At 46.8% G+C, this 15,250-nt stretch overlaps 1 protein-coding gene across 1 annotated transcript in view; it reads left to right on the forward strand.

Moving 5' to 3' along the window:
- The window catches only part of LOC135216683 (sphingomyelin phosphodiesterase 5-like), a 382,932-nt gene that overhangs the window by 129,065 nt on the left and 238,617 nt on the right, over positions 1-15,250 (forward strand). The window lies entirely within an intron of this gene.

The raw sequence follows: 15,250 nt of genomic DNA on the forward strand, positions 1-15,250 counted from the left end.
ATTTAGCAGGCAGGTCTTGATGAAGAAATTGAAATACCAGGGGGTACAAATTGATAATGTGTGTGATGATAAATTTAAAGGTCCTCTTATGCCCAAGTAGTGCATCTAGGCCTACGCTTGATTGTGTAAAAATGTTCAGTGAGTATCAGGTGGTGGAACGATCACCCATTACAAATTATGAATGTCAGTTAATGTTAAAAGAAAATGCTGTGCCTAAGTATTTCAAAGCTAGATCTGTTCCTTATCATTATAAATGTAAAATAGAGAATAGTTTGAAAGAACTGGAAAGTAAAAATATAGTGAGCAAGGTCGAGCATGCTGGAGATTGGGCCAGTCCTATTGTTCCTGTAATGAATCCTAATGGTGAAATAAAGAATTGTGTAGATTTTAAGTATCTCAATACCCAAACCAGTGTTAATACCTTCCCATTACCGAGATTGGATTATATTTTGGCAAATGTAGGTTCTTGTCAGTATATTTCAAAATTGGATTTGAAAAATGCATATTTACAGGTATCTGTGGGTGAAAATTCTCAACAATATTTAAATATGAATACGTACTCATTTGGGATTATATAAGTTTCATAGAGTGCCTTTTGGGTTGTTGTCAGCACCAGGTATATTTCAGAGGTTTATCTCTGAATTATAGGCAAATATTGAGGGTGTTCATGTATTTTTAGATGACATATTGATTGTCGGAGCTACCAAGGAGGAACATGACAAGAGGTTATATAAGGTTTTTTCAATTTTGCAACAGAGAAATGTTAAATTGAATAAAGATAAATGTATTATTGGTTCTTGGGAAGTATCTTATTTAGGATACATTTTAAGTTGTGATGGAATTAAACCTGACCCAAAGAAAATAGAGGCAATTTTGGAAGCTCCAACCCCTCAGTCTGTTCAGTCTTTAAAATCATTTTTGGGGCTATTTTATGTCCTTTATATAATTTAACCCAAAAGAAACCTAGGAGACTCATTGAACAAATTTAATTTTTTTTGTGTTAACCTAAGGGGGGAGGAGTGTAATGTATTGAGAAACACTACTTTCTCATTCTGCTATGTTGAACCTTCTGGGAGTTGTGGTTGGGGGATCTCCCGCCATCCACGAACTGTGACGCCAGCAGAAGCATGGGTCTGCTTACTTGTAATTGATATACCAGAATAAAGTATATGAATTACCAATCTGTCTTCTTGTCGACCTAAGTACTAAAGGACGAGGATGCAACAAAGGCATAATTTGGTTTGCAACCTTTTTGGCACAGAAGCGCCTCAGTGGTGTGGTTGGTATGGTGTTGGCGTCCCACCTCAGTGGTTGCGAGTTCGATTCTCGGCCATTCCATTGAGGAGTTAAAGATGTTTATTTCTAGCGATAGAAGTTCACTCTCGACGTGGTTCAGAAGTCACGTAAAGCCATTGGTTCTGTTGCTGAATAACCGCTGGTTCCATGCAATGTAAAAACACCATACAAACAAACACAAGTTGCCAAGAGTAGCTTTGCACTATAAAATGGATTGGTGTTGGAATCTCCCAAGATAAAGACATAGTAAGTGGATTAAAAGTGTGCTGACTGTCAGGACATCATGATCCACTGTAGTTATCTTTAATTTCTTCAGAACAATAGGTGGGAGCCACAACTAGACTCTTGATTGGAACATGCTAATTATTATGCAGAGTTTATGCAGAGATCTACCATCATTAACAAGTCAATTATTCATAATATTTCTTTTCTAAAATATGGAAATGTTTTGTAGCCTTTATTTTAAAAGGAATGATTGTCACATTGAATTACACATCTAAGACCATTTTATATATACACAGTTAATTTGATTTTCCAAAGCCTTGCATGAAAGAATAATTTTATACATTCAACTTCCCTGGCAGATATATACTTAGCTATAGACTCCGTCGTCCTCGACAGAAATTCGAATTTCGCGGCACACGCTATAGGTAGGTCAGGTGATCTACCGCCACTGCCGCTGGGTGGCAGAACTAGGAACCATCCCATTTTCTAAGACAGACTTTCTCTGTCAAGGGTAGCCATAACATCGTTGTTGTTACCTCCTGACTTGGATTTCGTTTTTCATCGCCGTTAATCATCTGGACTGTCTTTTTGGTGACGTATTTGGATCTGTGGTTTGGCATACACTTTTGTGGAACGTTTTTTGGATTTTGGCTTTGGATTTTGCTCAAAAATGTCTGATTCTAGCTGCGAAGTTAGAAGATGTATGAATGAGGGTTGTTTGGTGAGGCTACCGAAAGTGTCGTTAGATTGTCACAAGGTATGCAAGAAGTGTAGGGGATATGAATGCGCTAAAAATAACACGTGTGATGAATGTGTGAATATGGATGAGGAAGGATGGAAGAAACTAGATTCCTACTTAAGGAAACTAGAGAGAGATAGGGTTAGAAAGGCTGTCTCTAGAAGCATGAGTAGATCTCGCTCTAACGAGCCAGTTAGTATAACTAACCCTCAATTAATTGCTTCCTCAAATGAGTTTCAACCTCTCCCGTAGCAGATGTTGCAAGTTCTGCTGCGGAGATTGCAAATTTGAAGTCAGCATTAAAAAGGATGGAGCTTGAAATGCAAGCTCTTAAAGGTAAGAATGTGGAAAGTGACATAAGTGTCCCCAGTGTAGTGGAGGGTGCGTCTGATCGGCTCTGTCTCGCTCCCAGACCTAGACCTCTTCCAAGCTCCCAGGCCCAGAGGAGAAGGAATGTCGACAGTCGTACGGAGGTTACGGAGAATCCCCACCGGTCAGGCGTCCCCTCGGCAGAATCTGTAGCGTCCCAGACTGCCAAGGATCGCCATTGGAAAGGCATCCTAAAAGAGTGCTTTTCATCATCTGATTCGTCTCCTCGAAAAAGTGGATGGACTTCCGACGAACTGTCGCGTCCGATTAAGAGGAGTTGGAAAGCTCCGACGTTGGACTCGAGCCCGGAACGTTTCCTGTACGATTCTCTCTACGAGAGGAAAAGAGCCAAGAGGACAATATCACGATCTCCTACTCCCTCCAGAGCGCATTCTCCTATTCATAGCAAAGAAAAGGAAGAAACTGCGACGGACATCCTACGTAAAATGCAGGAACAAATTTCCTCGTTAGTAGGAGTATTGGAAAAAGACCGTATGAGGAGAAAGGACGATTTTCTTCCTGTTAGGAGATCGCGTCCGACGGGCGTTCCGGACTCCAGACTTATCTCCTCTACGCCTCGTACGAGTACAGAAAGAAATAAAGAGAGAAGGATGAAAACTCATAGGCTTGGGACGCCACATACGGACAATGAAGAAGAGTGTCCGAGTCGGACACAACTACCCAGGCGCTCGGCGCCAGAATTGGAAGACTCGGACAGGAAAAAGTGTCCTATGCGGACGGCGCCAACCAGACACCATTCGCCAGACGCGGACAGCCCGGACAGGCAGATATGTCCTATGCGGACAACTATGTCCAAACGACTCGTACCGACTGCGGACAACCTTGACAAGGCGGACAGCCTGGGTTGGACGAAACGTCGTACGCAGGCAGCTCCGTCCGGGTACCAGACGCCAGAAGCGGACAAGTCGGACAGGCAGAAGTGTCGTACTGCATTGACACCAGCCAAGCGCCAAGTTCCATATGTGGACAGCTCGGACAGACGACAAGGTCCGAGATGGACAGATACGTCCGAATGCATTGGACAAACTAGACTTTTGGCAAAGGTTAAGCACCAAGCGCCAAGAGTTTCCTCAAAAGATTCATACGGAGAAATTAACCAGGAAGTGTCTCTTTATGATTTGAACCAGGAGCGGATTTCTCTGGACAGAGACGAAAGGTGCTGCACAGGCGGCCGTCGTCCTGTTCATGATATCTCCGTTTTGGGTGAAAATCTTCCGCAAGCACAGCTGTCTCCTGAGAAGAGTGAGATACGTCGCACAGGCGACCGTCATTCTTGTCAGGAGGACTTAGATGATGATCGGGTTTTTTCTCAGGATCGGCATTCTCCGGACAAGGACTCAAGGTGCCGCACAGGCGGCCGTCGCCCTTGTCGGGAGGGAGCTGATTCTGCGAAGAGCCATTCACCTTGCGAGAAAAGACGTTCTCCCTCGGCTAATATTGATTCTCCGGGGGAACTGGCATTGGAAGATGTCTCTGACACCGAAGACCAGAAAGGAGCTGGACTATCAGATTATAAAGCATTAGCTGCGCTTTTGCTCCAAGAATTTGGAGATTCTTTGAGTCCTGCCGCCCCTCCGTCTCCTCGGTCGCTTTTTACGAGCGCGAAAACCTCAAAGTCGTCCTCCTTCCTGAAGATGCGGCCGACAATTTCTATGAAGAAGGCTTTGCAGTCTTTTGGAAATTGGCTGAACTCCAAGAAGGAGGCGGGAAAGACGGTCTTTACCTGCCCTCCCTCCAGACTTTCTGGGAGGAGGGGTATATGGTATGAGACAGGCAAAGCAATGGGACTCGCCCTCCCAGCAACTGCGGAGGCAGATTTTTCAACGCTGGTGGACGCGTCGAGGAGACACTCTCTTTCGTCAGCCAAAACAACTTGGGGAATGTCTGAAATGGACCATCTCCTCAAGGGATTGTTCCATGTCTTGGAAGTTTTCAACTTTCTGGACTGGTCCCTTGGGGTGATGGCCAAGAGGACACAAGACAATGAGCAATTGAGCCCCGATGTCCTTGATAGTATTTTGACTTGTATGGACAAGGCAGTACAAGACGGATCGGGAGAAGTGGCCTCCCTTTTCGGGGCGGGAATACTTAAGAAAAGAACTGTATTCAGTTCTTTTCTTATGAAAGCTGTCTCTCCGGCACAGAGGTCGTCCCTTCTGTACGCTCCTCTGTCTAACCAGCTTTTCCCTTCTCAGTTAGTGAGAGATATTTCTCACTCACTTACCGAGAAGGCGACACAGGACCTTCTGGTTCAATCAACCAAAAGGCCGAGGACAGCTGTTCCTGCCACGAAGGGGAGACACGGGGGGTCCCGAAGCCGCCCTTTCGAGGGAGTTCATCTTCGAGATCCTCCTTTAAGAAGAGAGGAGCAGAAAGAAGAGGTAGGGCTTCTGCCTTTAGACCTACCAAGAAAAGCAAATGAACCTCAAGTCCTCCAAACACCAGTAGGCGCCAGACTACTGAACTTTGCAGAAGAGTGGGCGTCGAGAGGGGCGGACAACTGGTCCCTCTCAATTGTAAGGAGAGGATATCTCATCCCCTTCAGGGACAGACCTCCCTTGACGTCTACTCCGAGGGAACTGTCGGCGAAGTACGCGGACCCTGTCAAAAGGAAGACCCTTCTGCAATTAGTAGAACAAATGTTGGACAAGGAGGCCATAGAATTAGTACCGGATCCACACTCTCAGGGCTTTTACAATCGACTGTTCCTAGTTCCGAAAGCCTCGGGAGGGTGGAGACCTGTCCTGGATGTGAGCGCACTGAACCGATTCGTAGAGAAACAGAAGTTCTCTTTGGAAACATCCAACTCGGTGCTAGCGGCTCTGCGTCCAGGAGATTGGATGGCCTCCTTGGATCTACAAGACGCTTATTTTCACGTCCCTCTTCATCCGTCATCGAGGAAATATCTACGATTCATGATGCAGGGAAGGGTCTTTCAATTCAGGGCCATGTGCTTCGGCCTGTCTACGGCTCCTCAAGTGTTCACCAACCTGATGAGGAACGTAGCACGTTGGCTTCATCTGGAGGGGGTGAACATATCCCTCTATCTGGACGACTGGCTAATAAGGGCCAAGTCAAAACAACAATGTTTAGAGGACTTAGAAACGACGTTGAATCTCGTTTGCTCACTCGGACTGCTCGTGAACCTCGAGAAGTCTCAGATGATCCCCAGCCAAGACATTGTCTATCTGGGGATTCAGATGGATTCTCGGGGTTTTCGAGCATTTCCATCGCAAGACAGAATTGCTCGAGGCTTGGAGAAAGTATCAAACTTCTTAAGGAAAGAACGAAGCTCAGCAAGGGAATGGTTAAGTCTTCTGGGCACCCTTTCGTCGCTGGAGCAGTTCGTTTCCCTAGGGAGACTCAATCTGAGACCTCTGCAATTTTACCTGCAAAGAATGTGGGACAGGAAGAAAGGGTATCTTTTGGATCAGTTTCCCATTCTTCAAGAAATAAAATTAGACCTGAGGTGGTGGTTAACCCCGCTTTAGAAGAACGAAGGTATATCCCTTGCGATTCGGAACCCTCTCCTAGTGTTGTTTTCCGACGCCTCGGAAACGGGATGGGGAGCAACACTAGGAAAGAAGGAAGTGTCAGGAACCTGGGCAGGAGAACAGGTGTCCTGGCATATAAATGTAAAGGAACTTATGGCAGTTCATCTAGCCTTGAAGAACTTCGAGTCGGAGGTCAGAGGCTTGGTAGTCCAAGTAAATTCGGACAATACCACGGCTCTAGCGTACATCCGAAAACAGGGGGGTACTCACTCGCTCGCACTATACAAGATAGCGAGAGACCTCTTGATATGGGCAGAGGAACGAGACATTGTATTGCTGACGAGGTTTGTTCAAGGGACAAAAAATGTCAGAGCAGACAGACTCAGCAGGAAGAACCAGGTCCTTCCAACACAGTGGACCCTACACTCCGAAGTCTGCCGAAAGCTCTGGTCTCTCTGGGGGAAGCCTCAGATAGACCTGTTCGCCATGTTCCTCTCCAGAAGGATAGAAAAGTTTTGCTCCATTGTAGAAGATCCAAGAGCAATAGCAATAGATGCTTTTCTCATGGACTGGTCGGGCATAGATGCCTACGCTTTTCCCCCGTTCAAGATTCTGGGGGAAGTGTTAAGAAAGTTCCGTTCCTCGGAGGCGACGAAACTGACTCTAATCGCCCCATATTGGCCCGCTCGAGATTGGTTCACAGAGGTACTGGAATGGACGGTGGACTTCCCCAGATCTCTTCCCATGAGGACAGATCTGCTCAAACAACCCCACTTCGAGAGATATCACGGAAACATCCACGCTCTCTCCCTGACTGCCTTTCGACTATCGAAAGACTTGTCAGAGCGAGAGGCTTTTCGCGAAAAGCTGCAAGCGCAATTGCCAGAGCCCGCAGGTCTTCTACTCTGCGGGTCTATCAATCGAAGTGGGAAGTCTTCCGTAGATGGTGTCGGTCGAAGAAGCTGTCCTCTTCCGATACCTCTGTGACCGAAATTGCTGATTTCCTTATCTTCCTTAGAGAGGAATCACGTTTAGCTGTTTCTACCATAGAAGGTTATAGAAGTATGCTCTTGGCTGTATTTCGAAACAGGGGCCTTAACATAGAAGACAATAAGGATCTCCATGATTTGATACGATCCTTTGGTTACTACAAAGTCTAAATCCTCTATCACTCCAAGTTGGAACCTAGATGTGGTCCTCCAGTTTCTCTCTTCGGATACTTTCGAACCACCTGATAAGGCATCCTTTAGAGACCTCTCGAGGAAGTGCATTTTTCTCTTGACCCTCGCTACGGCCAAGAGGGTCAGTGAGATACATGCATTAGACTCTCGGGTAGGTTTTAGAGGAGATTCTGCTGTTGTCTCTTTCCAACCTTTGTTTTTGGCCAAGAATGAGAATCCTTCTAAACCTTGGCCCAGAAGTTTTGAAATCAAGGTCCTCTCTCCCCTTGTGGGTAGAGAAACAGAAAGGTCTCTCTGCCCTGTCAGAGCACTGAAGTTTTATCTGAAGAGAAAGAGTCAACTTCAGGGTTGTAATCAGAGCCTATGGTGCGCGGTAAGGAAACCGAAGAGGCAAATGTCGAAGAACGCATTAGCATTCTTCGTGAGAAATGTGATAACGGAGGCTCACATGAAATGCCAAGAGAAAACATTTAAGCTGCTTAGGGTTAGAGCACACGAAGTCCGTGCAATTGCAACTTCCCTAGCCTTTAACAGAAAAGGGATTTTGACGTAAGGAAAAATCTATTTCTGGGCGATTGGCTCGTGTCGCCAGCGAAATATCCTTTAATCTATTATTTCTAGGGTAAATGTACTAACACATACCAGAGAATAAATAAATAAAGAAAAAGGTCAGTACAACTGACTCGCTCACCCTCCAAGAGGGTGTCGGTATGAACACTATGGCGAGTGAGACCACTACCACGAGCCGAATGCCAATAGAAATCTCCCACTACAAAATCCCCACAAGAGGAGAGCCGACCCACAGAGTGGGCAGCAACTACTACTACTCCATCCCATGCTGCCGACTGCTGCGCCTCTGGTGGCCATCCTGAAGTTAGCAGACAATCTTGGGCGATGGGATGGGTAGGGCGGGATTTCGCTGGCGACACGAGCCAATCGCCCAGAAATAGATTTTTCCTTACGTCAAAATCCCTTTTCTGGGCTCAGCTCGTGTCGCTGCGCGAAATCGTACCAGAGAAATAGCACAAGATTGTAAAGAAAATTAAAAAAAAATAGGTCTCAAATAAAAGGTAAAATAAAATAAAAGAATATAATTGCTAATAAAGATACATATACACAATGATACAAATTAGAATATGCTTAAATTAAACTTAATTCTAATATTTTCCTTAACTTAAGGTAATTTATATATATATACAGGGGTAATATGGTATATCTGTACCAAAATAGTATCTGTGGAAAGATATGTATCAGAAATCCAGAGCAATTAACATAATAAGTTGAACAAAACAAACTCAACAATAATAACATATAAAGGAATGTATATAACTTAATATACAAAACCCGTAACCATTACAAATAAGATGTATCCCCTAGCATAAAAATAAGGGGATGACATCCAAGAGATCAATATTCACAATCAATTGTGAGTGCCCCTAGCAAAAAAATAAGGGACACCCACCACATCATCATAAAAGCAGCTAAGACACAAGGTAACCGTAGATGAACAAGGCAGGGATAGACGAACTGTTGGGTGAGGCAGGTAGAAAGGAGGACTGGGTCTTCTACTAAAGATTAGGTAGAGTCGGGGGAAACTATGTTACCCGCTGCTACTGCTGAAAATTTCAGAGCTTCCAAGGACTTTAAGTAATGACGTTTGAACACTGTCGGCGATTTCCATCCAGTATACTTTTTCAACTCATCGAAGTTCATATGTTGGAAATAGTTAATTGAGGTGGCTACTGCCCTGACATCATGTGCTTTTGGAAAAGAGTCAGGATTGGCTTGTTTAATGAAGTACAGGATTTGTTGCCTGATGCCTTTAATAGATAAAGTACCACCTTTTTCTCTCTTAAAGAGAGGACCCGATGAGGATGAGGAGGTCCTAGACAGAAAGGCTCGTAAGGTTGAAACTGGGCAAAGAGATACATCTTGTGGAAGGGGTAGTACCTTCCATGGTTTCCCACCTCATCAAAGGATCTTCATTTTAGCTATAAAACTACGTTCCGGAGAAAGTAGAACTTCCCCTGTGGGAAGGAACTGAATATGATCCGGGTCTCTGGATAAAGCCGACAGTTCTGAAATTCTAGCTCCTGAGGCCAAGCTTAATAAAAATAGAGTTTTTCTTAATAGCATAATAAACGAGCATGTGTCATTATCAGTTTCTGAAGCCAGCTTTAGAACATCGTTTAAGAACCATGATACCGACGTAGGCCTTACAGAAGGTCTAAGTCTAGCACACGCCTTGGGAATAGACGAGAAGTAGGAATCTGTCAAGTCTATGTTGAAACCAAATTGAAAAATCTTTTTCAAGGCTGACTTGTTTGTCGTAATCGTGCTAGCTGCTAAGCCTTTTTCAAATAAGGATCTGAAAAAGGATATAGCCGAATTGATTGTCATGATCCTAATATCTGATTCTCTCAGGAAGGTTGCTAACTTTTTGACAGCAGCATCATACTGTCTCAAAGTTGAATCTCTTTTATCGGATTCCAAGAAGAGAATATTTTGAGGGTCAATATTCGCATCCCTTTTCGCTGCAAACTTCATGAAATCCATAAAGTTAGGGTTTTGAGAATCCCTGAGGAAGCGAACACCGTCTTCGTTTGTACTGACTGGGAGAGCCTGGGACTGGGAATCCGAAGAGGGCGAAGACCCAGTTCCAGAATAAGAGGGTACCAATTGCTCTTCGGCCAGTCTGGGGCTACTAGAGCCACTTGACCCTTGAATGTCCTGAGTTTGTTCAATACCTTCATGAGAAGATTCACTGGAGGAAAGACATAAATCTTCTCCCAGTTGTTCCAGTCTAGAGCCAGGGCGTCCGTGGCATAGGCCAGAGGGTCCAGGTTGGGGGCCACATAACATGGGAGTTTGTGGTTCGCTTGAGATGCGAAGAGATCCACTTGTAGGCCTGGAACTCTCTGAAGAATCCATTGGAACGAACTGTTGTCCAGTGACCATTCCGACTCTAGAGGTACTGATCGGGATAGAGCATCTGCTATGACGTTTCTCACTCCAGCTATGTGGGTGGAGGAGAGATGCCAACTGAACTTGTCCGCCAGGGAGAAGATGGCTACCATGACATGATTTAGATGACGTGATTTGGAGCCTCCTCTGTTTATACAATGTACTACCACTGCGCTGTCCAAGACTAGCTTTATGTGGGAGTACTTTGGCGGCCGTAACCTTTTCAGAGTCAAGAACACTGCCATTGCTTCCAGAACGTTTATATGGAACTGACGGAACTGAGGTGACCAGGTTCCTTGAACTTTCTTGAACTGGGAATATCCTCCCCAACCGCTTAATGAAGCGTCTGTGTGGATGGTAATTCCTGGTGGAGGAAACTGAAGGGGCACTGATACCGATAAGTTCTTGACTTTCGCCCACGGCCGGAGTCGATTCCGTAGAATCAGAGGGACTGAGGATAATTTGTCCCTGGACCTGACATTTGCTCGTGAGCGCCAGATTCTGGTTAGGTCTTTCAGTTTGGCTTTCATCAGGATGTTTGTCACTGATGCAAACTGGAGTGAACCCAGGATCCTTTCCTGAGTTCTTCTTGACGCCAGTTTTGTGACTCAGAAATTGCTTGACTGACTTCGCTATTTCTTTCCTCTTGGCTGATGGAATCGACAGAGTATGGGAGGATAGATTCCATTGAATGCCTAGCCACTGAAAGTTTGACTCTGGAGTGAGTCTTGACTTGGTCCTGTTTATCTTGAAGCCTAGATATTCCAGGAATTGAATCACTTTCAGTGTTGCTCTGTTGCATTCCTCGACTGTTGAAGCCCAGATCAACCAATCGTCGAGATACGCTACTACCATAACCCCTTGCGATCTTAGTTGTTGAACTACTACTTCCGCCAGCTTCGTGAACACCCTGGGTGCTACGTTGAGCCCGAAAGGAACTACCTTGAAGGAGAATGTCTGGTCTCCTATCTTGAAGCCCAGATACGGACGGAAGTGTCTTGCAATAGGGATATGATAGTAAGCATCTGTAAGATCGATAGAGGTGGTGACGGCCCCACGGGGAAGTAAGGTCCGCACCTGCGAGATCGTGAGCATCTTGAACTTGTCGCAGCGAATGGCTAAGTTTAAGCGGGACAAGTCTAAGATTACCCTTCTTTTTTGTGAGCCTTTCTTTGGCACGCTGAACAAGCGACCTTGAAATTTTAACCTGTTGACTCTCGCTATAGCTCCTTTCTGAAGGAGATCCTCCGCATACTCCGTCAATTCCTTGGAAGGAAGTTGGCGGAAAGGTCTGGATGGGGGTGGGCTCGCTAACCAGCTCCAACCCAGGCCTTTTGACACAATGCTCTGAGCCCACTTGCTGAAGTTCCACCGGTGGCGAAAGTGAAACAGCCTCCCTCCTACCTGAAATTCCTCATTGGTTTTGGTAGCCTCCTCGGCCTCCCTGAAATGTTTGCCTCTATTAAAGGGACCTCCCGATCCTCTCCCACGAAAGGATCGCTTACCTCTGCCTCCCTTACCCGAGCGGTCATACTTCTGGGAAGCTTGACCCTCGAAGACCTGATTGTAGGCTGGAGAGAGAGCGTAAGAGGTGGAGGGTTGAGGCTGAGGGGAGATAACATAAATCGGCTGCGATTGAGCCTTTGAGGTAGAGGGTTGGGCTGTTTGCACCAAGGGAACAGCCGGAACCTGCTGAGAAAAGCGTGGCTGCTTCTTCTGGTAGGGCTGGAAACGTCTGGGTTTCCTTTGAGCCTTACCCTTACCGGCTTGATCCTGTCGTCTTTTGGCCGTAAGACCCCAACGGTCTTTAAGGCTTTGGTTCAATCTCGTAGCCTCTGCTTGAACCACCTTCACCATTGCTTCTGGGAAGAGGTCTGCTCCCCAGATGCTTGACGTAAGCAACTTATTCGGCTCGTGCCGAAGTTGTTGCTTCTTGTAGGACATGCTTCCTACAATTCGTCCTAGCAGTGGCGAACTCAAACATATCCGACTGCACCGTTTGAGTCAAAGATTTGGTAAGAAGCTTAAAGAGTGGCTCCGATCCATAGGCAATGGTAGCCACCTCGGTCATAGCCATGGAATTAATGGATCTGGCTAACCGCGATTTGGAATCGAATTCCGCCTGAATAAGGCTATCGGGAAGCCTAGGTAGCTTCTCACCAAACTGCTCCATAGCACAGTCTGTTTGATTTTGCCAGCTGAGAAGGTGTTGGGCAAATCTTCCCACAATTCACCGGCTGAAGGAAGTAAAGGAGACGTAGGATCTGCTTCCTTCAGCTGAGGCATGGAATCCCCCTTCTGGGCTGCTGGAATGGTGGTTGTCGCGATCTTTGTCAAGAAAGGGAGCGGGGTACTCTCTTCCATCGTAAAGATCGTAAACGGACTCTTAAAAGGTTGGATTTTCGTGTTGGAACAATCCATGTCCTCTAGACACCTGAGCCATTCTCTCTGAGCCTGGTCTCGTGAATAGAGGACTGTCTCCTTTGGTACCTTATCGTCCGAGTCATGGCTGAGGCGGTGAGCCTGGCGTAGCCGATGAACGGAGGCTGAAGGTCTTCCGGGTAGAACTCGAAGTCTTCAATCCTCCGAGTTCCACATTCCGGGATAGAGATAAGCCCGTCCTGGAAGGGGGCGTATGACGCTACTCTCCAAGGGTTGTTCATTGAGAACGGAGGTAGAGAGTCATACGGGGGTAATTGGGCTCCACCTGTGCTGAAAGATGGAGAAGAGGCTAGTGGAGCTTGGCTAAGTCCGGCTATAATGTTGTCCTGAGAGGTGATCCTATCAGACAACCGGGAGATCATTTGTTCCATGCTGTTCTTCAGAGAACCAACCAGATCGCCCACTTGTTGCAACAGACCAGCGTTGGAGTCCAAAGCCGGAGCTGCTGCGGAGGTGGAAGGGTGGCTCTGAACCGGAACCAAAGGAAGCGGAACTGACGACTCCGCTGGAGTATGAGATCTCTCCCTGGAGGATTTACTCCTAGAAGACTTAGAGCCGGACCCAGAAGCTTTAGATCTCTCTGCTCCGGGATTCCTAGCCGGAGACTTACGAGAGGAAGATGACGCCGACGCCGACTTTTTAGACGACGACGACGTCTTCGTCAAGGTTTTCACTGCTTGACCTTTGACCTTGGGTCTAACGGAAGCGTCAGGAGAAGTATAAAGTTCATTACCCGTAAAGCCTTGGAAGGATGGAGAGGTTGCAGGGGTAGAAGATCCAGTAGCACCCAAGGGCATCCCTTGGGTGTCCAACGTACTTACCTCGACCAACAGGTCGTCTACACCTACCATAGGTTCAACATTAATATCAAGCGTCGTGACTTCCGAGGAGATGTCCTGGCCTTGGTCCGTCAACGAGGCAGCCAGCTGTTGCTGGATGAAAGCGATAGTCGGGGCCGCCTCTGCTGGGTCGACGTAGCCTGTAGCCTTGCCTCCGGGGAAGATTAGTACCGCCAACTTCTTCTCAAGAATGTAGGGCATACCCTTGGCGGCGTTCTTCCCAAAACCGCCGACCCAGGCCCGCAGGGTTGCCAGTGCGGTATCCCTCACAGCCGGAGCCTGGAAGAGAGGGTATTGATTAGATTTTAAGATTAAACTTAAAACTAAAACCAATTTAAAAGCTTAACTTAAAATTATAGGGGCTACAAAACCCCATGAATTTTATCTTAAGTTAGGGATTAATGTAAAAACTTAAGCACTATAACAAATGAAGACCAGTTAACGGAGTTGGAATACTTACCCCGTCTAAGAGCTGGCTCACCAGGTCATAACAGATGGTACACGTCTCGTGGTACCAGACCTGGATGTCCCCGTGCGGAGTCGCGCATGGAGCATGGGACCGGCAAACTTCATGTCCACATGGGTCTTGAAGTGTGGCGGCGCATCCCGGATGCTCACAGTTGGTGGTCTGTAAGTGAAAAGACACATGAGTATCTTAAAGACTCTCACTTACAGGCTAAAGGACAGAGGAACTCCGTTGCATGCCGGAGCTCGGAAAAAATTTTGGGCATAACCCCTCCCTTATCGCCTGAATAGGCTATAACCCCGGAGAGATCCAGTGAAACAGGAAAGGGAGGGGGGAAGGTTTAAGGTAGCTTAAGATAAACTTAATAGTTTAACGAAATAATCTTAAACCTATAAAACTCGAACGTACCGGACTAAGTCCAGTGCGTGGCGGAGTGTCGTAACTCAGCGAGACGGAGTGGTTAGAGGGACCAACTGTCTGCCCCGGTCCACCCTGCTGGGTGGACTAGCACCTTTCCGCTGGATGCCAGGTCTCCGGTAGTAAAGGAGCCCTAGTAAGGTGGGAAAGAGCGAGAGGACATACAGACTCGGGCTAGCAACGGAGCGACGGAGTAGCAACGGAGGGGGGAAAGGCCAGTCCCCCCCCACCTTACCATCCGGCCGGACCGAGAAGCCGGAGAGGTCGAGTCCAGTCTGGGTCTGTTCCGTCCCTCTACTCCCTCCGCCTGGGGGGAGGGGGGAGAGGGAGGGCGGCGGGCTCGGGTATGCGGAGCGAGCATGGGCAGACCGACCCACCCCCCCGACTCTATGGAAGAGCGGGAGGGGGGGAAGGTGACTGGACAGGCGTCTGGCTGCCCCGTGATCACGTAGTGACCATGGGGCGGTAAGTACAAAACAATGGACAACATAGCCTAGAACAAAACCAGCTGATCAGAGAGATGCTATCGGGAAGCAACCGAACTGAAGAGCGGTAGCATAAAGGCCCATGGGCCAACACCTAGGCTAAACAAAGCCAGACGCCTAACTAACCTAAACAAATAACATAAAAATAAATCAAATGAATAATATGAAAGAAAGAAAACAAAATAGTAGGAGAAAAAATCCAGGAGTGTACGATTAACCCGAAGGAAAGTCTACCACTCAAAGCTAGCCGAGGCCGATACTAAGAGCCGTGGCTAGGGTCTGGATGGAAGGAGCCAACATAAGGTAAACGAC

The sequence above is a fragment of the Macrobrachium nipponense genome, chromosome 6 (genome assembly GCF_015104395.2).
Source record: "Macrobrachium nipponense isolate FS-2020 chromosome 6, ASM1510439v2, whole genome shotgun sequence".
NCBI lineage: Eukaryota > Metazoa > Arthropoda > Malacostraca > Decapoda > Palaemonidae > Macrobrachium > Macrobrachium nipponense.